At 36.3% G+C, this 10,738-nt stretch overlaps 1 long non-coding RNA gene across 1 annotated transcript; it reads left to right on the top strand.

Annotated features, from left to right (window-relative positions):
- Nucleotides 1-1,386: 1,386 nt before the first annotated feature.
- Nucleotides 1,387-8,149, top strand: LOC147373535 (uncharacterized). The gene is made up of 3 exons (XR_015163051.1): nt 1,387-2,024; nt 5,705-5,744; nt 7,341-8,149. It is a non-coding gene; the product is annotated as an uncharacterized LOC147373535 (long non-coding RNA).
- The last annotated feature ends 2,589 nt before the right edge of the window (nt 8,150-10,738 follow it).

Genomic DNA, 10,738 nt, shown 5'->3' with positions numbered 1-10,738 from the left:
CTGCTTCCTGACCATAAATAATATGTACTCATACATACCTTTTATCAGTTTTGCTTCCAGAAACATGCCCATTTTTCTGAACCCTTGGATCCCAACCCAGATCTCAGACCAGAAACCTGAGTTAGCATAAATAGATTCTTCCCTCCCATTAACACTCTCCCCCTCTGGCCATTCTCACTCCACATTTGATATCCAAACATATTGATAATTTTAATTCTTAATCCTTACCATTTTCTTTCTCCGAAGTAAGCCAACAAACCTCTTCTGGCCCTTGGTGATTCTAAACATTCCTCTTCATTTAACCTGCGCAGTCAGCACCTTACTGCCAAACGATCTAAGCAAACAGGTGGTTCTCAAGCTCAGAGTGGGTCACAATCAATCACCTGAATAGGTCTTGAGAAATCGAAGACATCTGGGATCCTTTACGACAGACTTGTGTGATTGGTTCTGTGCAGAGGGACGGGGGTGGGGGATGGGGCGGGGGTTGTTACTGTGAATTTTTTTGAAATAAAAATACCTGACACAATTTATATACAGACAGCCCACAGTGCTCACTTTGAGAATCTGCTTTGTGGAAAATGATTATGCACTTCATGTCTCTTTTCTTCCTTCACAAGGTACAGTATCTCGTATATCACAAGCATTCAAGAAATACATAATTAGCATGTGAAATGGTTAACATTAAAATATTTCCATGAAGTAATTTCCAGATGGAGTGAAGCTCTAAAGAAAGGGACTGATGCTTTAATTTTCATGGGGATTAAATTTAAAGACCCTAGTACAGTCCGATCATTATTGGAATCACGAGAGGTATTTGCTAGAACTTTGATTTTCAACTATAACCAGACCTTCATACCAATCTCTGGGTAATTTACATTTTCATTAGCTTATCAAGTTATACTGTCATATACTTTCATACTTTAGTGACACAAAGTGAAAAGTGAAAGTGAAGTCGCTCAGTTGTGTCCAACTCTGTGTATGGACTGTAGTCCACCAGGTTCCTCCGTCCATGGGAATTTTCCAGGCAAGAATACTAGAGTGGGTTGCCATTTCCTTCTCCAGGGGATCTTCAGTCTTCCAGGACTAGAGATCAAACCTGCATTGGTAGGCGGATATTTTACCACCAAGCAACATGGAAAGCTGTCACAAGTAATCCTGTGGTTAAACTCAGAAAATAACATACTTTTCAGATACCATTTGCACACTGATAGAACCTTATGTTAAGACCATTTTAAGGAATTATATACCCTACCTGTTATAGATGTCTCTCTCCTGTTATCTCTTTACCATGAAGGGAGACCACAGCATTGCTGCAAAAGTGGATGTGTGTGTATCCTTAGCGGGTAAAAATGTTTTGAAACTCCTAAAGAACTTAGACAGGGATTCAGTTGCAACTCCAGAATTCTGAGGAGAGGATTTGGGTCTCTTTAATATAGAGGTCAATAACCCATTTCAACTTTTTTTTTTTTTAATTAGACTTGTTTTGTGGTTTCAACTAAAGTTGAAGTCAAAAAAACACAATCCTAACCCAGCAATTTAGGGCAAGGATGACTGTTCTGGAATCATGCTCAGTGCTTTGCCATGGCACCTAGCTGGTCTAAGTATTTAGATGTTTAGAGCTATGCTCTTGCAGAATGGGGTATATTGAGGAAATTTGAGGAGTGATTCTGATGAATTCTTGCATTCTATGTAATTTATCTCGATCTTCCACAATCCTATGAGTATTAAATTGCCCAGACTTTTAAACAAAAATGTTATCTTGGGAATGAGGGATTTTTTTTTTTTTTTTTTTAATGTGTCTCAAAAGATGGCTATTTCCGTATCAAAGCCCGTATTTGCTGGGAGATATCCGTGCCATAACACAAAATCCCCGTTGGATTCTGATTTCTTCTTGCTAAGAGCTTTGATCTGGTCTTTTGTTCCGGAAGTCTTAACAAACTGTCGCCGGAACTTCTGCCTGCATCTCAGATTCTTTTTTTCTTCTCACTTTCCCAGTTCTAGAGCCACTTGACCTTGTCTGAATGGTAAGTCTTCCCCGTTTAAAAGGACAGTGTTCTGCTTTATCTGATTGCTCTGCAAATCAACCCTAGCGCCTACACTTCACTAACTGCCTCCCGCTAACAACTCCAACCTTAACCCCCGATGTGGCCCTGCGGGGCCCGGTTAATATACTAAGTTTCAGCTCGACACCTCTGCCTCCAACTGCTTCGTCAGATATATAGGCTGCTTGTTTCTCAAGACTTTCCTGTGTCAGAGGCTTCTTCTTTTTTTTAAAGACGTCGATTTGCTGTGGTGACTAAGCGAAATTTCCTTTTAGTATGTTAAATGCAATTTTGGCAGTAGCTGCCAGCAGATCAGATCTTCAAAGGTTCTATTCATTAAATTGTCCACAATCACCATTTTTATTTGCCCGGTTGGAAGCAATTCATCATCATTAAATGTTGCAGGGAGGCCTTCCGAAAGAAAATGTTTGTGAAACCGATTGCTGGTATTCCTTGCTAACAGTTGGTAGATGAGACTGTTTCAGGCACAGAACAAAATATTGTCATTTCCTAATAATTTGTTTATCAAATGATTTTTGGCAGTATTTGTACTAGGAGGGCTTTGAGGGTAGACAGAAAAGGATTTTAGGAGGAATGCATGGAACTGTTCACCTCCAGATACAACACTTGTAAATATTCTGCAATGATTGTTATGTGTATTCATTTGATGAGGCTTTTTTCTTTAGCCCTGGATATTAACAATGATAATTCCACAAACAATAAAATAATTCTTTATGTCTGCCTAAAGATTCACAATTTCCAAAATGTTTTCATGTGAATTATCTCATTCCATCACAGCAAAAGCTCTATGATGCAGGCAGGGTAAATTTTAACGTACCCATCCTACATCTCAAAGACTAAATAAGCCCACTGAGGGAACCCGGTTTGTCTTCTATTAACAAATGGTGACCCAAAGCACGTGCTTTCCCGTAGTATACTCAGGGTTTCCTCCTGATGAAGTTCACCTGTAATTACCAATTATGCATCAGATGAAAGCAAAGCTGGCTAGTTGAGCCTTGTAGAAAGTGCCCAGGACTTCTGTTAGTTGAGACTTTTAACTCCTAATATTCCATATAGCACAGTTTTAAGAGAGAAATTTTGTGATCAAGTCTGCATTTAAGAAAAAGAAAAAAATAGAAAAAAAAAGAGAAATTACTCTGGCATAATAGATCAATAAAAAGGGGAGCACACATGAGCAAAAGTCAGCATCTATCAATCCACAATAGGTTAGAGATGCTGTCAAACTAAAAAAAAAAATGCTGAAATATCACATGAGTTTTGTAAGAACCATATTTAGGGGGATTGGACACCCACACAAGTTTACCCTAATGTATTCTGGATAGGCTCCTTCTAACTCAACATCATTTTTTTCTTTCTAGCAATAATCATTGGAAAGTACTTGTAAGTATTATGTGTCTTCTATTTGCTTAAAGAAAATAACTCATGTTACCACTGCAAGTCTATTGACTATTTTATAAAACAAACCACAGACTTACTCAGGAAAATGCCCAACACAATAAATCCAGTGCAACTTGCATGTCTTATCCTCTTAAATTTTGCTTTTAGATTACACTCTGCTTCATTTAATACACATTGTTACCTGATAGCTCAGCTGGTAAAGAATCCACCTGCAACACAGGAGACTCCAGTTCGATTCATTGGAAAGATCTCCTGGAGAAGGGATAGGCTATTCATTCCAGTATTCTGGTCTGGAGAATTACATGGACTGTAAGGTCCATGGGGTCACAAACAGTCGGACACCACTGAGCAACCTGCATTTTCACTTTCACCATAGCACTAGAACTTGGTGTAACAAATAGATTAAGGACTTGATTTGCTGGTAAAGAAAAGTAAGCTCAGACCTAGCTCTGGAAATTATTTCTTAAATGAACTTGGACTAATTAATTATAGAGGGTATCATTTTATCATTGTAGAATAGTGATAGCAACACTTACTTTTTAGGTTAATTTTATGTATGTGTATACATATATATATAAAATCCTGTTTCACTTACATATTTGAATTTATATATATATATATATATATATAAAATTCAGTTTCTATATCAATCCAGTTGCAATGCCTGGAACATAATAAATAAATGCACAATTAATATTTGTCATTTTAACTAACCTCTAAGGTTTCATTTGAGCAAAGTGTCAGAAAAATGTTAACAATGGCCTGAAACTCAGTCTGATTGGCCAAACTGACCTCTTAAAAGAGAATTCCTCATATATTGGCTGCTTCCAAGGTTGAGAAAGAGTTAGTTACAGGGTGAGCCTGGAATATCTCCTTGTTCCAGAAAGTCTCAAAGTGCTTAAGAAAAAAAAGCAGGATCATTTCATATGGCTGCAGAAGCCAGTGAAAAGGGGTTGACATTAGTCAAAACTGGAATATTATTAAAATTAAGTACAATAATGAATTATAAGCCATTGAAAAAACTGAAATACGTGATTTAATATTGCTAGTGAGTAGACAAATGAATATATACATGTTTGCATGCATACAAAGAGACATAAACAAAGGAGAAGGGAGGCCTTTTGCTTAAGTAGAAGGGGGATCACCACCTTATAAAATGGGTAGGTGCAGATCAAGTGGGGAAATCATTGTCATCTTCATAGTAGGGATTGGATCAGCCAAAACCCATCATTGAATGTTAGATCTGGGAAGACTTTCAATGAGAAGCAGAATATCTGCATGGTCTTAAAATTTTTCCCAATTGATTACTTACTAATTACAAGGAAAAATAAAGTAATTATACATAAAGATAATTATTCAAGTGACCAAAAAAATTTCAATACTAAGAAACAGATGGATTTCATGACCTTGAGGACACATCACTTGGGCAATAAATACTGCTCAGAATGAAGACATCTAATTTAACCACAAGTATATACCAGATAAGTACAAAATGAACATATTTCTCTCAAATACCGAAGAAGAAGGCAGCTGAATTCTTCAATAGATTAATGTCATAAAAACTGAGAAAGCCTGTGTAAGTATTCCAAATTAAGGAAATCAGAAGAGGTGTGAAAACTAAATACAATTACTGACTCTAGACTGGGTCCTGTATTGGGAAAAAAAAATCTATAAAGAATAATATTGTGTTATCTGACAAAACTGGAGTGTGAATGATAAATTCAATTAAAATATTTTCATGTGTTGTTATATTCATCTTAAGGCTTTTGAGGTTAATACTGTAATTGTACTGTGGTTATATGAAAACGTCACTATATTTAGGAAATACTGAAGTATTTAGGGGTAAGAAGCCATGATATATGAAACATTCCTCAAAGGATTCAGGAAAATGTGTGTGTGCATGTGTGTAAATTATATATGTGTGTGTGTGTGTGTGTGTATGTAAATAGAGACTGAGAACAATAAACAAATGATGTAAAACGCCAGCAAATGGGTAAATCTAGGGAAAGGAAACATGGATGCTCTTTGTTCGAATTTTATTTTTGAAAATTTTCTGTAAGTCTAAAGTTATGTCCAAATCAAAAATTAAAGAATACAGATAGAACTTTGAATAGCAACATATTATTTTCATCAAAATAGAATAACCCTAGTAAAGATCTCTGAGCTCAAAATCTGTTACTACGTTTATTTCACTGATGTATTTTCTGAATGCCTTACCAACATGTATTCTTTTTTTTATCCAGTGGAAATGAAGATCTATCCAAAATCACAGAGTTTGCTTTGGTGAGTTCGTGGGTGGATCTTGCTTTTCTCACAGTATGTTTTTCCTGCCCTTTGTCATTCTATTTGCTAAGCATTCAACAGTGGCTTGTTTTATGAATAATAAAATGCATACAAGTTTTACTTTCAGTTTTTATGGAACAGAAGGAGCTAAGGGCAAAGACCATGTCTTATAAATTCTCTGAGTATTTTTATTGAGTTTTTTAAAATTCATAGTTCTAAGATTTTAGAGCTTTGAAATAAGAGACTTTGTCATTTTTTCTCTTTATTACACATGTAGATTTAGTGGGCATATCTTTTTAAAATTACATATCATATGATATAGAACCAGTGATAAATTAATAATTTCACCTCTGTTTTATTTTGGGTGACATTTTCACAATGCTAGGAAGTTAAGAAATGCTTTCAAACCTTTATAATCATTCTATGCCAATTCTGGAAAAACTTCAAGTTCTGCTGAAGATATTTTTGTATCCAATATCAGTAAGTTTCACATTGATATTTTCTTTATCATTTCTTCTTTTATTATGTTCTAATTGGTAGTTTATAATACTAAATAAACAAAATGCTGTTTTCAGTTCAGAACACTCACAATACATGAGAATCATTGAATTAAACATTTACCAATATTTGAACACATGGAAAATGCCAAATAGATAAATGAAAGTATTCAATTAAGTTAAATTTTAATAATCATATCTTCATTAGCCTATAATAGGTATTTTTGGTACAAGGAGATTTAATACATTGACACCTGAAAATCCATACATCTAAAAATAGATATAGTTGAACTACTGAAAAATTCTAGTTGAATTTCTCTGCCCTAGTCTCTCTAATAAGATATTTTAAGTGTTCAAAATCTAATAGAATTGCTTCAGGCTTTTGGTTTGAATTTTCAATGTGCTGTCTAAAATAACTTCAGGACTAAAATGTAGCACTTTAGCTATTTCTAAAGCATGGTGATGGACCACACTAACTCTAGTGAGTACTGCTGAATAAGGAGGGAACGGGCAGAGGATTTAAGAGAAACATAACTAAAATTTTATATAAGTAAATTCCTTAAAGAAAGTTATTACAGCATTGACTTAAGCTCAGGGATTTTGATCCGAATACAAGCAAAATATACTTATAGTCTATGGAATTATTTATTGAAGCCAAATTATTGATGTGTTAATCTGCTAAGGCAGCCATAACAAAATACCAGAAACTTAAATAAGAAAAATTTATTTTCTCACAGTTCTGGAGGATAGGAAGTCCAAGATAACAGTGCCAAGAGATCTGAGTCATCATTGATGACTCTCTTCCTAACTTGCAGACATCTATCTTCTCTTTCTGTCCAAACAACTGGGAGGGAAAGGGAGAGAAGAAGTAAGCTTTCTGGGACCTTCTTTTAAAAGCATGTTAATACCTTCATGAGAGCACCACCCTCATGATCTCATCAGGACCAGTTTATCTTCCAAAGGCCCCCTCTCCAGATGCCATCACAGTGGGGTTAGGGATTCAAGGTGAATTTGGGGGAACACAATTCTGTCCATGACAATTGTCTTTGAAAGATGTTTGATAATCCTCTAACATGACCTTTAATTATGTGCAAATCAGGTGGCACAGTGGTAAAGAATCTGCAGGCCGATGCAGGAGACACAGAAGACGAGGGTTCAGTCCTGGGTTGGGAAGATCCCTGGCATAGGAAATGGCAATCCACTCCACTATTCTTGCCTAGAAACTTCCATGGACAGAAGAGATTTGTGGACTACAGTCCATGGAATCACAAAGACTGGAACACAACTGAGCATGCATGTATCCTTAATTTCCACTATTGATTGTTAGGGATGGTATAGACATGTTGACATGAGTGAAAATAATATCTTTAATTAAAAAAAAGAAAATGTTTAACTTATGTAAACTTATTGCCACTGCTAAATAGTCTTAAAATTTGAAAACTTCGTATTATAATTCTTTATCATTCTGAAAGAAGATGAAAAATGGCACAGTCAATTTCTTCACACTTTGCTAATCTTATCATCTAAAAGAAATGGGTATTTTTAGTCTATCTCATTTATTTTTATGAAGGAGAAAGAAATTATATTTCATTATAGCTCATAGTACTAAGACAAAGGCTAAATCAGATAGATATATATTTCTTGTCCTTTAAAAATATGTTTAATTCCTCATTTTCATTTTTTGTTTGGATTCTCTGGGTATAATTTCAACTATAGAATATATGTTATGATTTCTAACTAATAAAAAGATAAAAGTAGAGAACAAACTGAGAGGATGAAACACTTAATCTTAAAAACACACAAGGAAACTAAAGAATTCTGTATTTGAAACCACTGTTTAAATCTCAAAGTACAGAAAAAAAGCATTTTAAATATGTAATGATATGGCCCATTAATAACTGAAATCAATAAAGTTAATAAAATTAAAAGTACTCAGATAAATATTCTTTTTAAATCTTTTAATTTGTATTCAAAAATTTTCATTAATATAAATAATGTATATTAATATAAAACTTTCTTTTTATTAGAAAAAAAGCTTTAGTCATACTTATTTTGCCTCCTGATAAGACTATATAAGCCTAGAATTTCTGATTATATATTTAATGTTGTCAATATTTTTATAACATTAATGAACAATTGATCAATATATTGATCATTAATGGTCAAACTACCACCGTGGGCTGAATCTGGTCCACTGGCTATTTTTATAACTTTATTGGAACATAGCCACAACCATTTATTTGTGTACTACCTATGGTTGCTTTCATGCTTCAACAGGGTTCAGTAGTTTTAACAGATCTTCTGGCCCTAAAATATTTGCAACCTGGCAGATTATAGAAAAAGATAACCAGCTCATGCAAAAAAAATGATACTTAACCCAAAGAGTGGATATTCTTTTTTTTTGTTGTTAAGCAGAGTTGACAGAGAGAATATGCTTATGTATTTTTCCTGATGCTCATGTATATTCATTTTTGCCTTCAACAGCATTATTTTTATATATATAGGCTATAATTCTATGGTTGTACTTAATTGTTTATGAATCACTCATTCTATAATACATGCTCTGTTTTACAGTAAATCTTTTTCAAATTGTTGCTTAGGACACATTACTTTTTATGGAGATTTTCCAAATTTCTTTGAAAATTTTGAAATTGTAATGTCAGATTTGGAGATTTAGAGTACACTACCCTACTCCAGTACTCTTGCCTGGAAAATCCCATGGACGGAGGAGCCTGGTAGGCTGCAGTCCATGGGGTCGCTAAGAGTTGGACATGACTGAGCGACTTCCCTTTCACTTTTCACTTTCATGCATTGGAGAAGGAAATGGCAACCCACTCCAGTGTTCTTGCCTGGAGAATCCTGGGGATGGGGGAGCCTGGTGGACTTCCATCTATGGCATCACACAGAGTCGGACACGACTGAAGCGACTTAGCAGCACCAGCATGGCATAGAGTACACTATGATGGTGACTGCAGCCATGAAATTAAAAGACGCTTACTCCTTGGAAGGAAAGTTATGACCAACCTAGATAGCATGTTAAAAAGCAGAGATATTACTTTGCCAACAAAGTTCCATCTAGTCAAGGCTATGATTTTTCCAGTGGTCATGTATGGATGTGAGAGTTGGATGGTGAAGAAAGCTGAGTGCCGAAGAATTGATGCTTTTGAACTGTGGTGTTGGAGAAGACTCTTGAGAGTCCCTTGGACTGCAAGGAGGTCCAACCAGTCCATCCTAAAGGAGATCAGTCCTGTGTATTCCTTGGAAGGACTGATGTTGAAGCTGAAACTACAGTATTTGGCCACCTCATGCGAAGAGTTGACTCATTGGAAAAGACCCTGATGCTGGGAGGGATTGGGGGCAGGAGGAGAAGGGGATGACAGAGGATGAGATGGCTGGATGGCATCACCGACTCAATGGATGTGAGTTTGAGCAAACTCTGGAGTTCATTATGGACAGGGAGTCCTGGCGTGCTGCGATTCATGGGGTCACAAAGAGTCGGACACGACTGAGTGACTGAACTGAGCTCAACTGAACTGAACTGATAAAGCCTTAAAAATTCAGGCCCAATAATATGTATTCCTTGACATTTGGAAAAATCTAGAATAGCCTCCAGTGGCTTAACTACAAGTTCCCCACTCCCTCCTATGGAGGAAGTCCTCTAACCAAACAAATGACCTTCCCTCTTATAGGGTCCAGGCCCAGTGCCTGATTATCCCTGAGCAGTAGGTTTTAGCTCCCTGCCAGCTATAGAATTAGTCAACCATACCACAGGAACCAAGAGCCACCTCCCCAACTTGACTATATGAAGCCTGTCATACACAGGCATTGTCATTCACTTTGTTTCCAAAGGCAACTCCATGTGGTCCAGCATGGTGTATGGTATCTTTCATCCCCGAGCTGTGATTCTGTGTGACTAATATGCTGCTGTCAATCTCATCTATCTGGTTACAACCATCAGTTTAATCCTAGGAAGGGACTCTGTCTTCAGCAATGGAGTGAACAGGAGGCAACTAAAATATATCCATCCTAAAGGAAATCAGTCCCGGATATTCATTGGAAGGACTGATGGTGAAGCTGAAACTCCAATACTTTGGCCACCTGATGCGAAGTACTGACTCATTGGAAAAGACCCTGATGCTGGGAAGGATTGAAGGAGAAGGGGACGGCAGAGGATGAGATGGTTGGATGGCATCACCAACTCAGTGGATGAGTTTGAGTAAACTCTGGGAGTTGGTGATGGACACGGAGGCCTGGCATGCTGCAGTGCAGGGGGCTGCAAAGAGTTGGACACAACTGAGCGACTGAACTGAACTGACTGAAAACATATCCCCATGACCACCAGTTCTTTTGCACATTTGCAGCTTTTGAAGCCTTGAGACATTCAATAATACATGTACATACTTTCAACTTTTAGTGACTATTTTTCTTAAGGTTTCTGATAAATTTATAACATTTTTCTTTGGTCTCTTTCATAAGAGTACTCTTTATCTCATTGTG

Source organism: Bos grunniens, chromosome 4 (genome assembly GCF_055505025.1).
Source record: "Bos grunniens cultivar Pamir isolate PY7600 chromosome 4, Bosgru_T2T1.0, whole genome shotgun sequence".
In the NCBI taxonomy this organism is placed as follows: domain Eukaryota; kingdom Metazoa; phylum Chordata; class Mammalia; order Artiodactyla; family Bovidae; genus Bos; species Bos grunniens.
This window is presented reverse-complemented; position numbering and strand designations above follow the sequence as displayed.